Source organism: Muscardinus avellanarius, assembly GCF_963383645.1.
Source record: "Muscardinus avellanarius genome assembly, chromosome: 9".
In the NCBI taxonomy this organism is placed as follows: Eukaryota; Metazoa; Chordata; class Mammalia; order Rodentia; family Gliridae; genus Muscardinus; species Muscardinus avellanarius.
In genome coordinates this window covers 102,035,681-102,061,000 of record NC_137795.1, presented here as the reverse complement: position 1 = coordinate 102,061,000, position 25,320 = coordinate 102,035,681, and the positions used below count along the sequence as shown (strand labels likewise).

Sequence of the window (25,320 nt, the reverse complement as noted above, 5' to 3'; positions counted from 1 at the left end):
GGGCCCTGGAGCGGCTTACCGGCGGCTGTAGGTCCGGCGCAGTCTCCGTGCTTCCTGGGTCTCCAAAGGAGCTTTTGGATTTTGTTGCCACATTGGTGTAAGTCAGGTCCTGGGGCTGCGGTTTGGGCTGGAGATCTACTGGTGTTAGTCAGGGGTTGTGCTAGAGCCTGGTGCTGCAGCCTCTGAGAAGCTGCTGGCTGGTGCTGGTCCCTGGCTGGGCTGGGGCTGGGCTTGGGCTGGGCTGGGGCCCGGAGATGGTAGTAGCCCAGGGGGCTCTGGAAGGAGCGGAGCCCGGGCCTCGGGCCATGGAGCGGCTTACCAGCGGCTGTAGTTCTGGCGCAGTCTCCGTGCTTCTTGGGTCTCCGAAGGAGCTTTCTGATTTTGTTGCCACGTTGGTGTAAGTCAGGTCCCGGGGCTGCGGTTTGGGCTGGAGCTCCGCTGGTGCTGGGCAGGGATTGTGCTAGAGCCTGGTGCTGTAGCCTCTGAGAAGCTGCTGTCTGGTGCTCTAGGATTTCCTTTTTCATCTAGAGTTCCTCCTATGACCAATTTCTCCCTAACCCTCACATATTAGGGAAAGCATCTGATTTCTTATTTTTTGTGACTGACTAATCTCACTTAGTATAATGTTTCATAGAAGAGTCTGTCAACTCCTCCATTCAAGACTTCTGAGAACAAAAGAAGGGTGAACACATGAATTTGTGAGCAGGAAGGAGGAGCCCATCTTACACTGTGAATAAGCTGCTATTATACTATTTCTGTGGGCTGGGTTTTCAGAGTGGAGAAGAATCCCTCAGGTCTTTTGGCAGAGAACTGATCACTGAGGATCCCTGATGTGTCTGTTGTGAATTCATTTTGAAATACATCACGAATTCTTGGCTTCACCCCAGGCTCTACTGGCATCAGTAAATGTGTTACCAATAAATGCCTAAAAATGGTATCACATCTGAAAGTGACATTCTGTTCCATTATGGTGACATGGGGCACTGCGTGACTCCAGCTGAAATGTGATCTGTGGAGCTAGAAATGGGAGACTGAATTTTAATATCAGTCATCACATATAAAGACATGTCATGGATACAGAGACCATACCCACAAACCACACCACACCACACCACACCACACCACACCCCCACACCTACACACTGAAGCTACATATTGTCCTAAGGACCCAACTGCTCCTAGGGAACAGAGCACCACCCAGCTGAAGACCTTGGTGCCCATGGCAGGTTTGGAAGAACAGGGGGTGCCTGTGAGCAGCAGCAAAGAAGGGCTTCCTCTGTCCCACAGGGTAGCTCTAACACTGGCATCAGGGAGCCTCGGGAATGCCCAGTATTACCTAATCCTGAGATGCCACCAACTCAGAGTCGCACTCTTCTCTTCTGTGCCAAAAAAGAAGGAGCACAATAACTATCAGTAATGGTCAGAAATGTTTAAAGTTGGAAATGGTGAGGCAGAAGAATTCATTGCAAATCGTAACCCAGCAGTGCATTTCAATACATGTGGAGTCTGTGAGGACCATTTGGTGGTCCCCACTCTCGTCCACTTTCCTCTAAGTTGCCTACTTCAACACTACAATCTGCTATGAAGAGGGTGAATATGATTCTAGCTCTAACTGGGGAAATTATATTTATTTGATGTCCTCCTACATGTAATTACATTTGACTATGTAATAAGGTTGATTTCAATGAAAATAGATTATTTAAAGGGTTTTTATAAAAGTCACATTAAATACTTTTATTCTACATTTAAAATAATTTGGTTTTCTTAAGATATTGTTCTGCCTTTGGTGAAGTTTTACAAAAGAAGCCTAAAGAGCAAAAGTTCTCATTAGAAAAGAACTTTATAAGTTCTCCTGTGTATTTTGTTGTATATTAACAATAATGTAGATATTTGTGTTCTCAAAATGTATAGGACTTCTAAAATATAAAATATGAGATAGCAAAGTCAATGGCATCTAAAAATGGAATAGTGATAGCTTTTGAAGTTTTCTAATTGCATTATAACCATCTTCTTAATGCAAAAATACAAATACGATTTGTTTATTTCTGATCATTCTGTTTTGAGTTTTTCCCAAAAAATGTGTAACTGTTGATTGTTAGTGTTTAATAGAATGACGACATTCAAATTGTGATTTTTAAATAATAGCCGTCACCTGTGAGGATGCTTAAAAGTATTAGTGAATCTGAGCTTCTGGGTTTTCAACAACTGAGACTTTGAGAATGCTCAGAAGATAAAAGAAAAGAATTATATTTATTTGAGATTTGCAGAGCATTGCAATGGGACTTTGAGTGCCTAAAAACCTGGGGGTATATTCCAGGATGGTGGGACAGGGAGAAAATTTTAAAGCATAAAGGGAGAAGATTACATAAGCTTTTTGAATACAGTGTTCATTGGCCTTAAAGACCTAAGGCTAGAGCTGCCATTGTTTTGGAAAAGGGACCACTGCTAGGCCAGTGGTCTGTCCAGAGCATTTGTCTGAACTTTTGCCATCTTGTAGAATGCTAATCTGTGTTATAGCAATATGTGCATGTGTATATGGAAAAAGAAGAATCTCTTTGTGGCCTTGAGAAAGTATTTACTTTAGAGAGACGTGCAGCGGTCCTGCCCTTCATGACTTCTAGATCGTTTTGTTTGTATCTAACAAGAACAATTTTATCTGGATGTCATCCACACTCAAAACACATGTATATCCAAAATGTACTACTCCATGCTACATTTTCAATTACACTTCTCTTTCCCTCCACTCATTTGCTCCTTATAGTCTTGTCCTTTCCATATTCTGAAATACACCATAAGTACTCAATATATAGAGCAACCCAAATTCTAAGCATCTCTGTGAGAAGGGATCCACATGTCAGGCCAAAGTTGGATGCAGTAAAAGTCACTCACAGTGATGACTACTTTCCTACATTTTGAGAATTGCCAAAAAGCCAAATAAAGTTTATCTCTAAAGCATCAAAAGTAAAGATGAGTAATTGCCGCCATCTTCTGGGGAAAATCTGACTTGCAATTCTTCTGGTGTTCCTTAAGCCTTTCCCTGGATTTATTTTCTTTCTTTCTTTCTTTCTTTCTTTCTTTCTTTCTTTCTTTCTTTCTTCCTTCCTTTCTTCCTTTCTTCCTTTCTTTCTTTCTTTTCCTGCTACCGTCCCCCCTCGGCAAATGCAAGCGTGACAAACACTTGCATTCGGCAAGGCAAGGCCCATGGAGGCCACGCCCCGAGGAAGGAGGTGTCATCTCTGGCGAAAATACTCCCTGCTCTTAGATTTCTACACTAATAAGCTCCAACGATCTAAAACAGGATCCCAAGAATTAGGACTGTGGAAAAAGTTGAGTCCATCAAAGATAAATTTTCTAGTAAAAATGTCTGAACCCTCAGAATTTCTCTATATTGTTCCAGCTGTAATAAAAGGCAGCCAGAATTCAGGGGCTGCAAAATTCTTTTCGGTTTTTCCGGTTTTTCCACAGGCAGGTCCTTTGATCTAAAGATTAGCTCCCAGTACCTCTCTGCCAGCAGGGGAAGCTGCAAATCTACCTTTTGCCCTATTTCCCAAAGAGATGTAAAACTGTCTCTGAAATCTGGGCCATTTGTTTCCCCCTTAAGAGATGCTGATAAGCTCTTACCTTAACAAAAGCCTACCATTTGTGACTCAGCAGCAGGACAGTAAAAAACTCAAAAGTCTGCCTCAAGATCATGCATTAAAGAACTATTATAGAAATCCAATCACCTGTGTTATAATGTTTTTTCCCTGTATACTAACTGTAATATAAGTATTGCCTTATAGGGGATGACGGAGCAGACAGGACTGGACAAATCTGCAACGGATCCTATGGATCTTGGTAAAGGATGGCCTGGACTAAGCCCTAGAAACAAAAAGACTCTGAAAGGATCAAAGGAGATCCTAGAAGACTGAATTTCCCCCAAACAGACTTTGGGTGTGACCCCTGTCTTTACAGATGCCTGTCTGTCCCAGATGCCTTTCTGGACTCTGGTCCTTGCCCTCTAGGGCTTACCTGTGAGGACAGAAACCTGATTCCAATGAAAAAGGCCAAGGGGGCTGACTTTAATCACCTAGTTCCAGACGAATCTTAAACTGTGACGCCATGCCATGGATCTTCTTTTATCCTGTTTATCTTGTTTACACTTAATGGTTCACTATTGTCCTTTGGTGCTTACATGGGGTATAGGGTATAAATACTGGTGATGGAAATTAAAACATTGTCAATTGCACAAGAGGCATTTGTCCATGTCAATCATTTTAGATTTTTTTTCTCGGAGAGGAATCTCCACTTTTAGCATCGTGGACAGGAACTTAAAGGAGTTTATTTCATAAAAAGGGAAAAATCGCTGCAGATAAGTGGCTGCAGAACTACAACCAAAGCCCTTGTTCATCTTTCTGAGGATCTCGGTCCCAAACAGACTCAGTGTCCGATTTATTATTCCTGATTGAGCAAGTTTGCAGCATTTTCCTTTTATTTTGTGAAGCTCATTATCTTCTTACTATCTGAATGTTCTAGAATAACCCCCAAGACCACTCTGCTAGCTTCCTGTTTCTGCTGAGCAAGCAGCAGAGTCTGATTCCATCTGGCTGTGTTCAGCTCTATAGCTGCTGAATGATGGAGGTCGAAGTTGATGATGACTGAAGGCAAAGCAACATAGAGCCACTTCTCTGGGTCACACTCTGGATGATTGGCTGATGGAGGATCCTAGAGTCCTCTTCACTTGATGCTTAACACCCTTTAAAAATAAGATATGCAGATAGGAATAAATCATAAACTTAAAAAAGACCACATGTCATTCATTACCTTTTAGTGAACTGTGGAAAGACAACTATAGATACTACAGATGGGCTAACTTTAAAATTATGAACACTGAATTTTATTAAGAATATAAAGCCAAGGGAACTCCTATTTCCTGGTATAGTCAATCAAAATAGCCACCTTGGGAACCTATTCAAGTGTCTCTAATACATTTAAGTATGCACCTAGACTATGAGTTAGTAATTCCAGTCTTATGTCTATATGTGAAGGAAGTGAATGAAAACTCACAAAGTATTACATAAAAACATCCCAGCTTCTTTCACAATGGTTGAAAACTAGAATAGCCCAGATATTGCCCTGTAGGAGAATAGGTAGATATTTGATGGTTCAATTACATAATGGAATACTAATTGTCAACATGAACAAATGACCTACTGATATACAATAACATGAACACATTAAACATTAATTTTTGAGAAATAGAAGTCAGTAAAATATGTAGTAAATAGCTATTTCTATGAAGTTTGAAGCAGACAAAAAATTAATAGTAATTGAAACATTGTCACCTCTTCAAAAGAAATTGGTTACAAAGGGGTATAAAGAAACTTTTCAGAGTGACTGGAATATTCTTCCTTGATATTTCAGTTGTGATTTTACCTGTATGTAATTTACAAAGCAATGTATTTGTGCATTTTGCTTTCAATGATATCTTCTTTTATGTGTGTGGTGCTGGTATGGAATTGGCCTTATGTAATCTCACTATCATGGATCTATAGTCTCAGCCCCCTCGTGTATTTTAATAAAGAATTACTTCAAAGTAAATATGAACTGCATAAAATATGGGAGTTATTCACAAAATATGCTTTTATTCTATACTGTCAAATTTAAAATTTATCTCCTCAAAATAAGCACAGCCATGAATGAACTTCGCAACATGAATTATTGAGAATGTGAGAACTATGCAGAGACTGAAATATACGGCATCCAAATTCAGCACAAACACCAACATTATCAATTTGCCAAGAAACAGCTGAGGATCAATTGTTGAATAAAATCTGTAGACAAACACAAACTTATAGAAATACACATTATTCATAAGTTGCTATAAATATCATAATTTGGGAATTTATCACTTTGATCAGTCTCACCATTCAGCCTTTGATTCTCAGTCAATTGGTGATTTGACTTCTGGCCAAGCCAATTGTCTTCTCCCTCTCACTCGCAGGGTCCTCACTGGCAGCACAAATACCTGGGTTTTGCATATCATGTGAAGTCCAGCTATGGACCTCACAGCCTTGGTTCTAATGGACCTCAAGTTAAGAAATGTTGTTCCTGGTTGTGAGCTTCTAATTGGAGATGCTAGGGAGATAAATACAATAAATAAAAATAAAATTATTGCTCAATATTTTTCTAATATTGCAGAACAAGTATACTGAACACCACATGGATTTTAATCAAGCCAAGGAAAGTATGAATTAGGTTCCTATCTTAGTCTACCTTCAGACGATTTAGCAATCTGTTCTACACGTACAGGTACTTAGTAAACATTGTATGTGCTATCTCCTCTTGATAATTCTACTTGATATGTTCATATCCAATGGAACATCTCATTCGTCAACTAGCATATCCTCTATGTTCTTTGTTTACTGGTAATTTTTTTAATTTTTAATTTTTTCAGTGGTACTGGGGCTCCTGGAAACCCTTCTACCTCCAGGCTACACTCCCAAACCTATTTTATACTTTCTAAATTTGGAAACAGGGTCTCTAGAGCCAGCAGGGCTGGCTTTGAACCTGTGCGATCCTCCTGTCTCCGCCTCCCAAAAGCAGAGATTACAAGCTTACACCACCACGCTCGGCATTTTAAAAAATTTCTTATCGAGATCTTTTTTCTATAGAAGACTCCTGTTTGGTATCCAATAGAATTAAAGCCAGGATCACTGTATGGAATAACTTTAATCTTCGTTAATCCCAGGCCACTCAGGGAGCTTAAATCTCTTCAGGCACTTTTAGCATTCCAAATTTCAAGTTGGAATTTTCTGTCCCCATGCCTTATTAAATTATTAGAATATTATAAATCGAGCCACCTAACATTAAATGTTATTTGTATTTACACTGGCACACACACACAACTGTGTACACATACACTTGTACACACACACCCTCACACACAGGAGAAGGGTCTCAGGTCCTACTAATGTTCAGGCTGCACGAAGCCCCACTGCCTGAGATCCCGTTGCTGAGAATTCTGGGAAGAGCTTCAGAAAGGCAGCTGTTTCTCTTGGTTGAGACAAGGACTCCAGTAGGAGAGGCCATCAGAATGATATGGTTACTCTTTTTGTGCAGAAAGCAGCTGGCCATGCCCTACTGTGGTTTCACTGCTGGCACAGAAGTACAAGGAGCTGTAGCTGGTGCTGGGTGACTCCAGGGTCAGAAAGAAAAGCGCACTCTTATTTCGGGAGACACTATATCCTTCTGAGGCTTCTCCTTTCGTGGTGCTGTCAACTCCATTTGAGTAATGGAGCAGCCTCAGCCCCTCTCCTGGGTCTTGTCTGTACCAGAACATTGAAAAATGGTTCATATTCTGAGAACACTCCAAAGTCATTTTTGTCCCTATGGTTAAAATGCGATATCTGGGCACCTGGGTGATCCCAGCCTCCAGGACACCTGTTGGAGAGAGAGGCATAGGCAAAATTGAGACTCAAGAGGTAACAAGAATCTATAAGGTAAAAGGAAGGGTATGGAGCAGAGGCTTTGTAAAACCATGACAAGGGTTTCCAGCAGCCTCAGCACTCACCTGCTCCCAGAAGACAAATGGTCACACAGAAGACTCTGGGGTTCATGTAGGCCACCATGAGAAGGGAGAAATCCCAGCTAAATACTGTGATCTCAGGACAAAGATGGTGATCTGATGCTCCTTGCTAGTGAACTGACAGGAGGGACTCTGACATCACTTCTCCCCTCCCTGCAGATTCTCCTATGGCCCAAGGCCCCTTCCCATTGGCCACAGGCAAGATCATCCACTCCTACCATAAAGCTTATTGATCAAAAGAGGACTATGGGGAAGGTGAGCATAGCAGCAATGCACTGCGTGGAGGACCCTCCCCAGCCTGGAGCTTTCCCTCCTTCCTCTGAGGCAGCTCGTTCTCTCTGCACCTGCCCTGACATCAAGACTATCCTGCCAACCTTCTTCAACTCTGGGTCTCAGTCTAGAGGAACTTCCCACTTTTTGTATAGCTGTAGACCATCTAGAAATAAATGAACTCTCTCAACAAGTGCCTAATGCTGGCTCTTAGCCTAAGTTTTTCTTAACCCTTTACCACCTAGTCTGCTCCCACTCCTGGACTCTCCCTAGAGGGCTCTGAGACTTTGTGGCCTTACAGTGCCATCTTGTGGCTAATAAGTGAGATTTTTCTCATTATTTCCTTTGTCCAGGCCTGAGACTTGATGGAAATGTCTGCATAAATAGCAGGCAGAAAGTTGTAGAAATAGCAAGGGACAATTTTCATGGTGCATTTCCTTAAGCCCTCATTCAAACATTAATTCTAACCCTATTTTTTTATAAGGTATCAATACAGAGCATTATGCCCAGAAATTGGATCACACCTGAGAATTATATTCTGTCCCTTCTCTGTGAATCTGTGCATGGGGAACTAAGAAACCCCAGAAATGGTGTGATCTGTGGAGACAGAAGCTGGAAACAAACTAAAGAAAACTTTAAGTCACCATTCACACACACACACACACACACACACACACACACACACACACTGAAGCTGTTTAATGTTCTAAGGACTCACCTGCTCCCAGGAGACAGAGAACTGCCCAGCAGAGGAGCCTGGTGCCATGGCATATTGAGCAAGGGGAAGGTTGACCGGGGCAGGGTGCTTATGAGCAGCAGAAGAAGAGGAGAACTGCCCTGGAAGTGGCCATCTGATCTGATTTGATCTCTGAGGAGAAGGAGGCTGAAGTGGAAAAAAAATGCATGAAGGAAATTTAATGCTGCAGCTACAAAGGAAGCCTTGAGCAAGGTTGCTCATTAACTTCAAGGCCCAGCTGAGCTCAGCAGTCAACAGGATATAGCTTCTCATACCTAATGCCTGACCTCTGCCAGGGAAAGGGGACCTGGGGAGCTTCTAACACTGGTCCATCCACTCAGTCACACACACACATCCCTTCTGCATGGGTTGAGGATCACTACGGCTAGGGCTTGTGGGGGTGAGGGAAGAGCCACAGCCTCTATCCTCATGGAGGTTAAAATCTAGTTAGCAAGAACAGGAATTAGTCAAGTACCTGAAAGTTCCAGCTAGGGTACACTTCTTTGGAATACACTCATGTGACACCTTGAGAGCTTGTAAGAGGGGAACTGACCTAGCAGGGAAGTGAGAGAACAGATTTCTTAGGAGGAGGATCACTGAGATCTGAAGTTTGGGTAGGAAATAATTTCTACAAAAATTAAGGCTCCCAAGCAGAGGAGACATCATTAAAGTTTCTGTGGCAAGAAGAAACAGACTTAGATGAGGGGCCAACAGCAAGCCTGGAGAAAAGAGACAAGGGAGACTGGAGGAGAAAGACTCAGCATAGCCCCAGGGGGTGACTGTCCTTATGGGAAATGTGTGTAGCAGCAGAGACCTTGGGGGACAGACCTGGGCAGGAATGGGGAGAAGGAGCCTGGAAAGAGAAGGCAACTTAGTGACAGTAAAGCCTGGAGTCCAGGTGGATTTCTTTAAAATATATTTTTATTGGTGCATTGTAGTCAAACATCTCAGTGGAATATAAGACTTGTGAGGATATACAAGCACACATTACCCAATTAGCATTTATCCAATCCCCATCCCATTCCCTCCCCTTCCCTTGATCCCACGCTTGATTTAGTGATTGACTTTGATAATATTTGTTTAAGTACACCTTGTGCTTTAAAAAGTTTCCATCTTCCTCCCCCTCCCATCCCCTCAGATAGGTCACCTAATTGCTCCTCCATAGAGCCCTTTCTTCAACTAGAGTTCCTCCTATTACCCATTTCTTCCTAGTTTCTGCATATTAGGGAAAGCACCTGATTTTTTATTTTTGTGTGATATTCCCCTGTGGATACCGCCCTGTAGGCTCTGATCCCAGCCTTGCAGGCCTAGACGCCAGCCTCACTGCACTGCAGGCTCCGATACCAACCTCTCTGGCCCTCTAACTGGCCTCACTGCATGGTAGGCTTTGATCCTGGTCTTGCAGGCCTTGGCATTGGCCTTGCTACCCAGAATTCTCCTATTCTGGCCTCAGAGGTCCCGGCACCAGCCTCACCATATGGCAGGCTCTGATCCCAGCCTCAGAGGCCCCAGCACCAATCTAGCCACATGGCAGGCTCTGATCCCAGCCTCAGAGGCCCCAGCACCAATCTAGCCCCATGGCAGGCTCTGATCCCAACTTTGCTGGCTCCAGCACCAGCCTTGCTGCCAGGCAGGCTCTGATCCCAGCCTCTAAGGCCTGGCACCTGCCTCACCACACAGCAGGCTCTGATCCCAGCCTCACTGGTCCTGGTACGGACCTTGCCGCCCAGCAGGCTGTGATCCCAGCCTCACTGGCCTCAGCACTGGCTTTGCTGCACACAGTCTCCTATCCTGGCTTCGTAGGCCCTGGCACCAGCCTCAACACACAGCAGGCTCCAATCCCGGACTTGGAGGTCCCGGCACCAGCCTCACCACACAACAGGCTCCAATCCTGGCCTGGCAGGCCCCAGCACCTGCCTCACCACCTGGCAGGCTCCGATTCTGGCCTCTAAGGTCCTGGCACTGGCTCTGATCCAGGCCTCGCAGGCCCCAGTACCAGCCTCACCTCATGGCAGGCTCCGATCCAGGCCTTGGAGGCCCCAGCACAGGCCTGTCTTCACAGTAGGCTTTGATCCTGGCCTCGCTGGCCCCGGTACCAGCCTCGCTTCATAGTAGGCTCTGATCCCAGCCTCACAGACCCTGGCACCAGCCTCTCCTCACAGCAGGCTTCGATCCAAGCCTCCTTGGCCCTGGAACTGGCCTTGCCACCCGGCAGGCTCCAATCATAGCCTCGCAGGCCCCACCACCGACCTCAATTTATGGCAGGCTTCAATCCCTGACTCGGAGGCCGCAGCATTGGCCTCACCACGCAACAGGCTCCGATCCTGGCCTGGCAGGCCCCAGAAACTGCCTTGCCTCCTGGTAGGTTCAAATCCTGGCCTCTAAGGTCCCGGCACCGGCCTCGCCACCAGGCAGGCTCTGATCTAGGCCTCACAGGCCCCGGCAATGGCCTTGCCACCAGTCAGGCTTTCATCCTGGTCTTGGAGGACCTGGTATTGGCTTCACTGTAGGGAGGGCTCCAGTCTCTGTCACAGTGAGCAGGTTGTCTACAGATGTTCCCCTATTTCTTTCATTTTTTTTTTAATAGGAAAAAGCAGTATGTGTCTTTTGCAAAAGCTGGGAGTCCAAATACCTAGTGGCAATGAATTTTGTCTCCCCTCTGAAGGCAGAAGTCCACAGCTTCACTATGGAGAGCAGGCTCTGCTGCTCCAAGTGCAGAGGAGTGCGGTGGCCATGACAGCAGATGTCTCCCAGAACATGCAGCATGGCAGCCCCACCCACCTATGTGGGGCTACCTCTGAAATGCCCCAAACACTTTTACCACTTAGCATGTTTTCCAGAATTCTCAAGCATGTGAGGCAGGAGCAGTCTACTTTTGGGGAGATTTCCTCAAAAGTTCAAGATGGATTGGACTGGATCTGTCTGCCCCTCCAAACACTGGTCACTGCCGCTCCACCAATGCCAGAACTACCACCACTTCCATCTCGGTTGTCTCCAGAACACCTTTCCCACACAGCATGTTTTCCAGAATTCCCGAGCATGTGTGGCAGTAGCAGTCTACCTTTGGGGAGATTTCTTCAAAAGTTCAAGGTGATTAGCTGGGTGTGGTGGCACACTATTGTAATCCCTGCACTTGGGAGGCAGAGACAGGAGAATTGCACTGGTTCGAAGCCAGCCTTGCTGGCTTAAGAAACCTTGTTTCCAAATAAAAATATAAAATAGGTCTGGGAATATAGCCTGGAGGTAGAAGGGTTTCCAGAAACCCCACTACCACCCCCAAAAAGTATGTTCAAGGTGATTGGATTGGATCTTTGCCTCACCCAAATACTGGCCACCACCGTCCTGGTTCTTTCCTGAGCACCTTCCTTACATAGTATGTTGTCCAGAATTTCTATGCATGTGTGACAGGAGCAGTCTCCTTTCGGGGAGATTTCTGCAAAAGTTCAAGGTGGATTGAATAGGATTTGTCTGCATCTCCTGAATACTGGCTGCCACTGCCACTATCTTGGCCCCTCTTCAATATTTTTTAATAAAGAAAACAGTACATGTCTTTTGCAGAGGTTGTGAGCTTGAGTACTCAGCAGCAATGGATTTTATCTCCCCTCCAAGAGTGGAAGTCCCCAGCCTCACCACATAAATCAGGATCTGCTGTTCCGAGTGCACCATGGCCCCCAGTGCACTGAGAGGAGCACAGCGGCCAGGCGCACTGAGTTCCCCAGGACGTGCGGCTGGGCATCCCACCTGGTACTGCTGGGCTACCTCCAACATGCCCAGAACATATTTTTTTTTGTGGTACTGGGGTACCTGAAAACCCTTCTACCTCTGGGCTACACTCCCAGACACTATGTGTGTATATATATATATATATATATATATATATATATATATATATATATATATCAGGATCTCCTAAACCAGCTAGGCTGGCTTTGAACCAGTGGGATACTTCTGTCTCCACCTCCCACCATGCCTGGCTTGGAACATTTTTCTTACAGAGTATGTTGTTAAGAATTCCTGAGCATGCACCGCTGAAGCAGTCTTTTCTCTAATCTCTTCTGGGATGTACTTTGAAAAATCTCTTTTCTTGCATGGTGGGCACATTGCTGTCATCTTGCCTCTAATTTCACCATTATCCACTCTCTCTCCTATATTCTAGATAGGAAGTCACAGCTGGAAATGTCTCCTTAAGTTGTCCCAATCAGATACCAATCAGCCTGGTTTCCAGGGCTTCTCAGAGGAATGCATGTCCTATTCCGTGCGATGGAGGCTGCTGCCATCTTCTAATGTCCAGGTGGATTTGAATCACAAAAGATGTAACATCCGGAAAACCTTAGACATGAGCCTGTGACTAGAAAAGTCAAAGGTGGGGGAGGCACAGATCCCCACCCAAAAGCAACAGCCTGGGGGAGAACTAGAAGCAGTGGAGGAGGCATCAAGTCAGGGTGAGGTCTGGGACTGGCTGGATTGTCTGGAGAAGCACCACAGCACAACTGAGGTTCAAATGCATGGGCTCCCAGAATCCCAGTGTTCTCAGTGCTGAGCACCCTGCCCAGGGAGTCAGTCAGGCGCAGTGACTTCCCTGCCTTTTTGTGCAGAGAGGACAACCCTGCAGTGCTGTGGATTCACTGCTAGCACAGAGGACACAGATGTCTGGGCCAGGGTGGCTGACTCCAAAGCAAGGGGAAAGTCCTCTCTCTTTGACCTAGAGACACTATACACACCAGGGACTTCCCTTTCTCAGTGTTGCCAGCAATATTTGAGAAATGGATCAGCCTCTGTCCCAGTCCTGGGTCCTGCCGATACCAGAACAAGCGGTTGTGCTTCAAATCCTGGGCACATCTCAGTGTTGTGTGCTGTCCTGCCTCCAGGACCTGGGATTTGGGGGTTTGAGTGATCCCAGCAGTTGCCGGACCTGTAGAAAAGGAAAGAAATCTGAGTCGGCAGCCCAAAGTATGAGCTTGGAGATCAGATCCTGAAATGCCATATGGAGTCTTGCTGAGGACACACCTGTCTCCAGGAGACAAAAGGCCACACAGAACAGGAAGCTGATGATCATGGTGGGGGTCTGGCACAGCAGAGGGGTCTCCTGGGTCCTTGTGTTGGAGAAGCAGGAAGGAGGCTCTCGGGGGCATCATTGTGTCTCTTCCCTGTTCCTATCAGGACCTCTCCCCTTCCCCAGAAGGTCAGACACAAGATAAATGCGCAGGTGGGTGGCTTTGAATGAAATGCGTTTGTCTGAATTGACACAAGTATTAGTTTCCTTATAGTTATAATAAAATACCTTGTAGCTTTCTGTATACCAAAATTCTATTACACTATTTTAACTCTAAATATTTCTTTTGCCAGATCAAAATGACTTTATAAGCTAGGTATGGTGGAAACACATATACTCCCAATGAGATAGGAGGATCTAGCTCTAGTTTTGAGGCTAGCCTTTGCAATTTTTCTAGATCCTCAGTAACTTAGCGAGACCCCTTTTAAAAATTAAATAAAACCTAAAAAGGGCTTAGGGTGTACCTCAGAGGTAGAATGCTCTTGGTTCAATACCCAGTACTCTACAGCAATAACTATAACATTGGTGGTGAGGGATGGAGAGGTGCCTCGCAGAGAAGCATGAGGAATTTGTGCTGCTGGAAACAATCTGTCTTAATTAGGAGTGGAGATCACATGACCATTTATGGACATATTAGTAAAAATCATTAGACTGTTCATTTAAAGGTTATTAGCTATGATTTACATATCAATAAATAGCATTATAATTATCTGACTAGGCATGTATACTACATTCTCTAGTTAATTTTATGAAATGGATAAGGAGATATAAACCATGACTGTGATTGATAAATCTTACAGCTACTCAAAAGGTATATTCCTTTTATATGCTGAGTACTTCATGCTTAGTGAATGTTTATATATTCTAGGATATGATGTGTCATGTCCACTTGGCTGGGCCATTAGAGCTCAGATGGAAGCCACTATAACCAGTAGCAAGTGTCTGGCACAGGCACAAACACGCTCAGGGCATGGACCAGTCTGGATAGCAGCTCCACACTCTGGGTCACTTCCTGAACAGAGACAGGAATGTTTTGGTCCGGAATGCTGCCAGTCACATAGGGCTCTGCCTTGCTGCTGGCAGGAACAGAGCTGAGTCCTCCATCTCCAAGGAGCTCAGGTTGAGCTTAAAGTAATAGTCCTGGAACTGCTGTGTGGAGAATCCAGGAATGTTTTATTTTTCTTTCTCTTCCCTGTTATAAAATTCAGAGAAAAGCTTAGGTCCTTGGCTGCCATGGCCCCCTCGGCATATGAGCGTGAAAAAACGCTTGTATCAATCATCAATCGGCAAGGTCCAAGGAGGCCACGCCCCAAGGAAAGAGGAGTCATCTCTCTCAGAAATACTCCCTGCTCTTAGATTTCTATACTAAAAAGCTCCAATGATGTAAAACAGGATCCCAAGAATTAGGACTGTGGAAGAAATTGAGTCCATGAAAGGTAAATTTTCTAGTAAAGGGCAGCCAGAATTCAGGGGCTGCAAAATTCCTTTCGGTCCCCCCCCCCCCCATGCAGGTCCTTTGAGCTCCCAGCACCTCTCTGCCAGCAGGGGAAGCTGCTTGCCCCATTTCCCAAAGAGATGTAAAACTGTTTCTGGAACCTGGGCCATTTGTTTTTCCTCTTAAGAGATGCTAATAAGCTCTTATCTGGCCTTAAAAAGCCTATCTTTTGGACTCAGCAGCAGGACAGTAAAAAACTCAAAAGTCTGCCCCAAAATCACACATTAAAGAACAATTATAGAAATCCAATCACCTGTGTTATAATGTTTTTGCCCTGTTTTACTAATTGTAATATAAGTATTGCCTCATAGGGGATGGTGGAGCAGACAGGACTGGACAAATCTGCAACACAGCCCATGGATCTTGATAAAGGAGGGCCTGGACTAAGCCCTAGAGACATAAAGACTCTGGAAGGATCAAAGGAGATCCTAAAAGACCGAATTTCCCCAAAATGGACTTTGGGTGTGAACCCCCACCTTTACTGATGCCTGCCTGTCCTGGATGCCTTTCTGGGACCTTGCCCCCTAAGGCTCACCCAAGGCCAGAAACCTGATTCCAATGACAAAGGCCAATGGGGCTGACTGTAATCACCTAGTCCAAATGAACCTTGAACTGTGACACCATGGATCTTCTTTTATCCTGTTTATCTTGTTTACACTTAATGCCTCACTATTGTCCTTTGGTGCTTACACTGGGTATAGGGTATAAATACTGGTGATGGAAATTAAAACATTGTCAATTGCACGGAAGGCAGTTGTCCAGTGATTCTTTTCAGATTCCTCTCTCCCAGGTCCCCGGGGATGAGACCCCACACTTATGGGGGCTTGAAGGAGCTCTTACCTGCTAAGAGAGAGGAGTCGCTGCAGGTATTAACCCCTGCAGGACTGCAACTGAAGCCCTTGTTCATCTTTCTGAGGATTTCAGTCTCAATCGGACTCAGTTTTATTGCCCCCCAGGACTGAGCAAGTTCGTTTCAGCACTTGGCCTAGGCACTGTTGGTACCAGAACACAGAGAAGTATCTGGAGAGAGGGGAGCAGCTCAGTGTTCCTCCCATTTTGGGGGTTTGTCTGACTCTAGAATCCATGAGACCTGAAGATCAGGGGTCAGAAGCTCAGGGAAGAGCCCAGGAGGGAAGCTTCTTCTTCAGCCCTCCCAGGATATTTTGTATTTCAGGGATGATCAACAGAGGCCCAAGACTCTGCTCAGAGGTAATTTGGTCCTAAAAGACAGCATAGTACCACACAGCACAGGAGCCTGGAGCCCACAGCAGCAACAAGAACCCAACGTCACCTCATATAGGGGCAGGTTCTCTGGAGAGATGATATATAGGTTCTGAAGCTCTGGTCTTCCTGAGGGAAACATGTGTTGCACTCTGACATCACTCTCCTTGCTGGACACCTGGCCCCTGCACCCAAAGGGAGACATAGGTGTCACCCAAGTGCCCTTCCTGTCCTGCACAGCCCTTCAGCTGAAGGTGGGTCAGGTTTCCAACCCTCCGCAGGGCCAGGAACTTACACTGTTCTTTACATGGTAGATCCCCCTCTGCTACCCTGCCTTGGCTTAACACTGACTCCCTGCTTTTTTCTCCCTTCTCCTTGCACTGCCCAGGCAGGAGCAAGAAAACCGCTTCTTTGTGCACACTGAGCTCCATGACAACCTTACTCTATTCTAGACAGTGATTAATCTGTTTTGAAGTTCAAGTGTCCAGAACCCACTGAGAAAACTCAAACCACCTCCCTCACCCAAGCAGGAAGCCAAGCACTCCCTCCAGCCCTGCTCTTCTGGGCCTCCTCCCAGAGTTCCCTGCAGCAGTGTGGAGCTTCAGTGCTCCCAAATGGCCCACAGTCATATGGACTCCCAGTTCTGACCTCCGGTGCTCAGTTAGTACTTAAACTTTGAACACCTGTTTTCTCTACCTTCTGTACCTGGGCCTAGTTCATCTTGTCAAATATTGACTTGCACAACCAGGCTTATCCCAGAGTACTTAGCTGTAAACTCTCTGAGTTGGCCCCAGACGCCAAGTTTACCCAGGAGTGGTTTTCCATGCACTTCAGTTGCTTTTGTTCAGATCTTACACAGCTTCTGGGTGACTCCGATTCCCCTTTCTTTGCAACTCTGACTTGAGCTCCCACACTACAGATCCAAGAGCCCTGACTGCATCTATTGCTCTGACCTTTGACCTCATTCCAAACCTAGTCCTCAGCTCTATGAGATAAATCCCATCTTCCAATAATACTTCTCATGACACAGCTCCAATGATGGGAACTTAAGAGAGTTGTTGGTACTAGAAGTGGTTTCAAGGAAAATATAGTTTTAAAAGTGGAATTCTGTGCTGCTATGAACATAGGTATGCATATGTTGCTGTATTTCTCTGAATTTAACCCCTTTGGAATGATACCCACGAGTGGTATAGCTGGATCATATGGTGGATCTATTCCCACCTTTCTTAGGAATTTCCACACAGATCTCCATAGTGGTTGAACTAGTTTGCATTCCCACCAACAGTGTAAAAGAGTTCCTCTTTCCCCACATCCTCGCCAGCATTTGTTGTCGTTTGATTTCTTTATGCTTGCCACTCTGACTGGGGTTAGATGGAATCTCAGTGTAGTTTTGATTTGCATCTCCCTGATGGCCAGTGATGAAGAACATCTTTTCATGTATCTATTGGCCCTTTGTATCTCTTCTTTTGTGAAGTGTCTATTTAGTTCATTTGCCCATTTCTTGATTGGGTTGTTTGTTTTGCTAGTGCAGAGTCTTTTGAGCTCTTTGTATATTCTGCATATTAGCCCCCTATCAGAATGGTGGCTGGTAAAGATCCTTTCCCATTCTGTAGGCTTCCTCTTTAGGTTATTGATAGTTTCCTTTGCAGCACAATTTGTAATAGCCAAAATATGGAACCAACCCAGATCTCCATCAACAGATGAATGGATAGCAAAACTTTGGGAAATACACACAATGGGATTCTATTCAGCCATAAAGAAGAACAAAATTATATCATTTGCAAGAAGATGGAAAGCCCTGGAGAACATTATGTTAAGTGAGATCAGCCAAGCACAGAAGGAGAAGGTACTTATGTTTCCTCTAATATGCCCAAACTAGGAAACACAGAGGATACTAGTGGGACTCCAGATAATGGAGGGGAAATATCAGCAAAGCTTTAATGGAAAGATAGGAGAGGAGGAAGGCTGATCTTGATTAATGAGGTCTACATCTGAACATGTGTAAAATTATGAATAAGACATGGTTAACCTGGACAACCATTGGTGGGAGGGGGGAAGGGAAAACGGGGGCAGGGGGGGAGAGGGCACCAAATGTAGTTTAAATGTATACTATTTATGTTCAATAAAAATTGTTAAAAGAAAAAAATAAAAATAAAAATAAAAATAATCTGAAAAGCTTGAAAAAAAATTCCCAGGAATTAAAAAAAAAATGGAATTCTGGAAGTGGCTTTCTGATGTGATTATATTTCTTAGGGAGAAATTGTTTGAAGGACAGAACAGATACCTGGAGGATGTCTGAGGTTATAGCTACAAAAGGAAGCCTTGAGCCAGGTCTGGCAACCAAGGAAAAAGACTTCTCATCACTTCAAGATCCAGCTGAACACGGCAGTCAAAGGAACATGACTTCTGATAGCTGATGCTAGGGAAAGGGGGATCTGAGATCCTTCTGCCATAGGTCCATCCACTCAATCAGTGATTTGCTCATTCCTTCTCCCTGGGTTGGGGCTTACTGTGGCAAGGCTATACTGGGATAAGGGAAGAGCCACAGCCCTGTCCTTATGACTGTTGAAATCTAGTGAGGGAGAAAAATAATTAGCCAAGTATCTGTAAAACTCCAACTGTGGTACATTTTTCTGACCATTGAGCATGTGATACCTTGAGAGCTTATAAGAAATGACTTCACAGGGAGGTGAGAGGAAATGTCCCTCAAGAGAAGGATTGCTGAGATCTGAAGGTCGAGTATGCCATCGCCTCTACAGAAGGAAGGTTCCATGCCTAAGCAGAGGAGATACAGTTGAAGTATCTGAGACAGGAAGAGCCAGGCTTGGATGAAGGGCTGGCAGTAAAGCTGGAGAAGAGAGAGAAGGATGAGGAGGAAAGGCCCAGAAGTACCCCAGTGGGTGATTCCAGGTGGAAAGATGTGCAGCAGCAGAGACCTCACGAGGACAGGACTGGGAATGGAGGAGCCTAGAGGGAAAACAATATGGTACCAGAAAATCCTGGAGGCCAGGTTGTTCCAAATTACAAAACACATACATTCTGGAAGCCATAGATCCAAGCTGATAACTAGAAAAGTCAGAACTGGGAAAGCACAGTTTCCCCACCCCAAAGGAACAACCTAGAGGAATTACCAGAAAACAAGAGAAACAGCTGAGGCAGGGTGAGATCCAGACCTGGTTGGGATAGTCTGGAGAGGCACCTTGGCTCAGACTGAGGCTCTCAAGCCTGAGCTCTCTGGAGTTTCAGTGTTCTCAGCTGAGCACGCTGCCCGGGGGCCACCAAGTTACGTCGCAGCACCTCCCCTGTCTTTCTGTGTGAGGAGGAGGAAGCCCTGCAGCACCGTGTAGTCACCACTGGCACAGAAGTAGGCAGATGTATGGGCGAGGGTGGCAGACTCCAGAGTGAGAAAGAAGTTCTCTTTCTTTAACCTTGAGACACTATACCCATCGGGAACTTCTCCTTTTCCAGTGTTGCCAACCGTGTATGAGTAATGGATCAGCCTCAGCCCCAGCCCTGGATCTTGCCGATACCAGAACATGCTGTCCTGGTTCATATCCTGGGTACATCCCAGTGTCACCCGCTGTCCTTCCTTCAGGACTTGGGATTTGGGGGTCTGAGTGATTCCAGCACTCGCTGGACCTGTAGAGAAGGAAGAAGAAACTTGTTAATTCATTAGTTCTAAGCACAGGCTTGGAGCGGGAACCCTGAAACCTCAGGTGTGTCCCTGTTCAGGACAAACCTGCCCCCAGAAGACAAAAGGCCATGTAACACAGGAGGCTGAAGCTCATGGCAGGGACTGGGCACAGCAGAAGGGTCTTCTGTATCTTTGTATTGGAGAAGCAGGAAGGAGGATAAGTGGCAGCACTGGGACTCCTCCCTCTCTCTGCCTTCCTGTCATGAGGGGGCCACGCCCCTTCCTGTCTTGAGAGGCATGGCCCTTCCCTGCAGGAGAGCAGATCCAGAATAAAAGCACAGGCAAATGTATTTGTCTAAATTCACTCAAGTCTTGCATGTTTTCCTTAACATTTTAATAAAATAATTTGTATCTCTATGCATATTATATTCTTGTGATGATATAACTCCTCCTTAATACAATGGGTTTATTATCTAAATAATTCTTTGCCTAAGTTAAACTACTATGTGGCAATAGAAATTAGTACTGACAAGGAAAGATGGGGAGGTACATTGCAGAGGAGCACGAGAAGCTTTGTGGTGCTGGAAGCAGTCTGTCTCTTAGTCGGAGTGGAGATGACATGGCCAAATACGGACATATTGCTTAAAAATCATTGGTATGTTTATTTATTCTCTGTAAAGCTTATCACCTCTGATTTATTTATCGATGAATGGATTTTTTTTTTTTTTTGGTGGTCCTGGGGTTCCTGGAAACCCTTCTACCTCTGGGCTACATTCCCAGACTTATTTTGTTTTTATTTTGAAACAGGGTCTCTTAAGCCAGCAAGGCTTAAGATCCTCCTGTTTTGGCCTCCCAAGCGTGAGGATTACAAGCATGGGCCACCACGCCCGGCTCGATGAATGCATTTTTAAATGTCTGACTAGGGATGTATGCTACATTCTCTAGTTAATGTCATCTAATGGATCATGAGACATAACTCTTTCCATTTCTGTGATGATTGACTCTATCAACCATCACAACCATCTAGTTAGCCATAAGAAAACTAGTCAAAATTTCTTGTATCTGCCTTTGTACAGAGGGAGTGGTGGGAGAGGCTGTCTGAGATCAGCAAAGGGAATCCAGGTTTTTATATTCCTATTATATACTAGGTACTTATTACATTTTTATACATTCCTGAAGATGATATTACCTTCCAGATTCTTTGGTCAGATATTATTTATTTTGTTGTTTTTGCAGTACTGGGGATCTAACCCAGGGGCATTTTTACCCCCAAGCTACACCCCCAGCCCTATTTTTTAGTCTTTTTTTAGTTTTGAAACAAGGCCTCACTAAGTTACAAAGGGCCTCGCTAAGTAGCTGAGGCTGTAGGCGAACTGCGATCCTCCGTTCTCAGCCTCATGAATGCTGGGATTACAAGCATGCACTACCATGCCTGGTGGTCAGATATTATTCTGCACGTTTCTTTGAGGATGCTTTGGTTGAGATAGACATTTAATATTAGATTAAAATAACGTGGTGTGTGTGTGTGTGTGTGTGTTTGTGTGTGTGTGTGTGTGTGTGTGTGTGTGTGTGTGTGATAGATACTGGAGATTGAACCCATGGGTACTCTACCAATGATCTACCCCAGTCCTTTTCTTTTCTTTCTTTCTGTTTTTTTTTTTTTTTTTTTTTTTTGTGTGTGTGTGTGTGGTTCTGTGGAATCCAGAAGCATTATCTCTCTGAGATACACCCCCAGCCCTATTTTATTCTTCTATTTTGAAACAGAATTTCATTAAATTTAGAAGGGCCTCCCTAAATTGTTGGGGCTGCCTACAAATCTGTGATAGCCCTGTCTCAGCATCCCCAGCACTGAGGTTCCAAGTGTGCGCCACCATGTTCAGCTCTTTTTGACTTTTTACTTTGAAACAGTTTCACTAAATTGTCTAAGTTGACCTTGAACCTATGAACCTCCTGTCCCAGACTTTCAAACTCTGGGATTACCAGCGTGCATTACAGTGCGACCTGGATCAAACTAACAATTCCATTAGCAGATTGTGCTCCATAATGTGGATGGGCTTCTCAAAGCTCAAGGGGGAACTAGAAGAAAGAGACAGACCTTCCTCAGGGAGAAGAGAATTTTCCAGCTCACAGCTGTTAAATTTAGCTTCAGCCGGATGTGGTGGCGCACGCTTGTAATCCCCGCGCTTGGGAGGCTGAGACAGGAGGATCGCACTGGTTCAAATCCAGCCTCAGCTACTTAGTGAGGCTCTCAGCAACTTAGTGAGACCCTGTTTCCAAATAAAATATAAAATAGGTCTGGGAGTATAGCTCGGAGGTAGAAAGCCCCTGGGTTCCACCCCTAGTACCACCAATAAATAAATAAATAAGTAAATTTAGCTTCAGTTCTCCCAGGTTCTCTAGTACTGCCAGCTCACTCTGTGGAGTTAGGATTTACCAGCCTTCATGACTGCATTAGCCAATTCCTTATAATGAATATAAATCAATTAATCAATCAATTAATTAACGGACAGGTAACAGATCCTTTTGGTTCTGTTTCTCTGGAGAACTTGGACCAAAACCAATAAACATTTACTCATATTTTAGTGATGAAAATCTCAGCTAACCATTCCAAAAAACTGAATTAATCTTGACTAGTGTTGGAATCGAAATTAAGCCCAGTAAACATAGTACTGTGCAGATATTTTTGTCTATATCACTACCTCCTAGGGATATTGACATGTATTCATTATTTAATTAGAGCCAGCAAGACTGACGGGTGAAGGGGACCTCATTGCGATTTTGAAGATAGGGAATCTCTCTTTAAAAACGGCATTGTAGTACCAAGCATTAAACACCTGCCTTAAGCCAGGCTTGAGTCTCAGTGCTGCATCCTAATAACCATATGATGTGTCCAAGCTATTGAATTGATCTGTAAAATGAGGATGATGATAGTGTTTAGTGTTTGTGTCTTTGTTTTTTTCTCAGAAATTATATTTCTGACTAAATAAATTTTACAAGTGCAGAGATTTTTTGGTATATAGTAAATTCATAGTGAAACATGCCATCATTACTTTCATGGAGTCTTCTCCCTAAAGCACACATGAACTGTGTCTGTCTGTTAATGTGCCATGCTCTCAGTTTTGCAATAGGCCCTTCTCAATTATGTGAAGGATGCTTTCCATAAGAAAAGTCAAGTATTATGCATTCAATAGTGCGTATATTAACCATGGTGTGTGTATATATATATATATGATGAAATATTATGAAGTATTAAAGAAGAAATTCTGTCATATGCCACAACACTAATAATCTTGAAGGACATACTAATTGCTATATGGCCATTCGAAAAATATAAATACTATATGATTTAATTTACATGAGATTTATAAAAGAGTCAAACCCTTGGAAGCAAAGAACAGAATGCCAGTTGCCAGGGCCTGGTGGGTGGTGAAACCAGAAGTGGCTGCCCTGGGGTACGATGGAATATAATTTATGTACAAAGTGTACATTCAAGAGATCTGCTGTAAAACATTTTGAGTTTATAAAACAATATAGTATTGTGCGCTTAAATTCCATTAAGCAGGTAGCTCTCACTTAAATGTTTCTGTAACAATTAAAAAATCTGAAAAACTAGCAAAAATGAAGAGGTAGCAAAGAGGAAGAGAAGAAAAAGGAAAATGTGTGGCAGTTTGAAAAGACGTAAATGAATCTGGATAAACAACAACAGCAAATCAAAGGCACAAACATGCTTTTTATTTTTCTTCTATATCCTTGGTTTTACTTTTTATTTGTAAGTTTGCCACTTTTTGTTTTAAATAAGCAGTGCCTTTCACAAATTAGGAAACCTAAAAGTGTTTGTTGAGTAAAATAATAGAAAAAAATTCGTGAATACCATTGGCCTTGCTCCCTTTCCTCCTGGCTGATTGTATCCAGCTGAGGAGAACGGAACTCTACCTAGAAAATTTCCTCTTTTCTTTGCTCTGCAGCTGGGATACCTCACAAGGCCTCCATGAAAGAGATCAAGATCATGAGGCCCCCTCTAGACCAGGGCAAGAAGACCACAGTGCAGAAAAAATTGCACCTCTTTTCTCATCTCAAAGAAGGCACGATGAACATGCTTTGTGCTTCAACAGTTGTGTGTTCCTTGAACTTTTAGGGAACGGGCTGTAAAAATCATGTATGTTGCATGACCTTCTCATCCTGACAGTTGGGACCCAGGAGGGACAGCAAGATGAGGAGCAGAGCTACAAGGTGAGGGTGAAGAGGGGAGACTACAGTGCTAGGAAAACAGATTTCAGCCAATAACTGAATATGAGATGCAGGAAAGCTGCTCCCTCCTAGATATGAAGAGGTAAGGTGGTCCTTCCCCACACCACTCCTGTGAGCATGCGAGCAGATCACACTGTAGCAGCAACAAGTCTTTGGAAGAGGCTTGTCACCTCCCCAGAAGCTGAGCCAGTCTGGCTGGCAGCTCCACCTCCCCAACCGAGGCAGGGATGTTTTTGTACTGAAAACTGTCTATCACGCAGGGCTGTGCAGTGCTGCTGGCGCAGAGAAATACAGCAGAATCTTCCAGCTCCAAGAAGCTCAAGTTGAACTCAGAGCGATAGTCCCAGAACTGCTGTGCTGAGAAGCGCTCAGGGACGTTTCCTTTTTCTCTCTCTTCCCCATTGTAATATTGAAAGAGGAACTGAAGACCCTGGCCCTGGCTCTGTTGATACCAGGACACAGAGAGGTGTCCAGAGAGAGGGGAACATCTCAGGGTCCCTTGCTGTCCTTTTGCTTTGATGAGATGCTTTGGGGTTTGCAGGACTCCAGCATACACGGGGCCTGTAAGTCAGGAGACAGAGGCTTAGGGCAGAGCACAGGAGGCAGCTTCCTCCTGCAGCCCTTCTAAGTTGACTTGTATGTCAGGGATGATAAACGCAGATCCAAGGCTATGCTCAGGGCTCACCTGCTGTCAGGAGACAGAGGGCCACACAGTAGAGAAGTCTGGAGACCATAGCAGCTTCTGGAACCCAAGGTCTCCTAGCTCAGAGGATGGTGTCTCTTGGAGAGAGTGTTGCAAGGTTGTGAAGCTGTAGTCTCTCTGAGGAGAGCATGTGTCATGATCTGACATCACTCCCTGGTGGCCACCTGGCCCACTGCACCCAAAGGTTGACCCAGGCTGGGCCCCATGCACGCTTCCCACCCAGCAACATTCCTCAAGGTGAGTCAGGTTACACATGGTGCACAGGTCCAGTAACTTGTACTGCTCCTTGCATAGAGATTCCACCTCTGCTGCATAGCCCCTGGCCTCACTGGGAGAAATACCATTCTTTGTACACATGTATCTCCATGGCTACCTTACTCTATCTTGGACAGT

At 44.6% G+C, this 25,320-nt stretch overlaps 1 gene segment (V, D, J or C); it reads right to left on the bottom strand.

Annotated features, from left to right (window-relative positions):
* Positions 1–24,390: 24,390 nt before the first annotated feature.
* On the bottom strand, positions 24,391–24,958 carry LOC308266875 (T cell receptor beta variable 9-like). The segment is given in 2 exons: positions 24,910–24,958; positions 24,391–24,785 (listed from the first exon to the last, which is right to left on the bottom strand).
* Between the last annotated feature and the right edge of the window lie 362 nt (positions 24,959–25,320).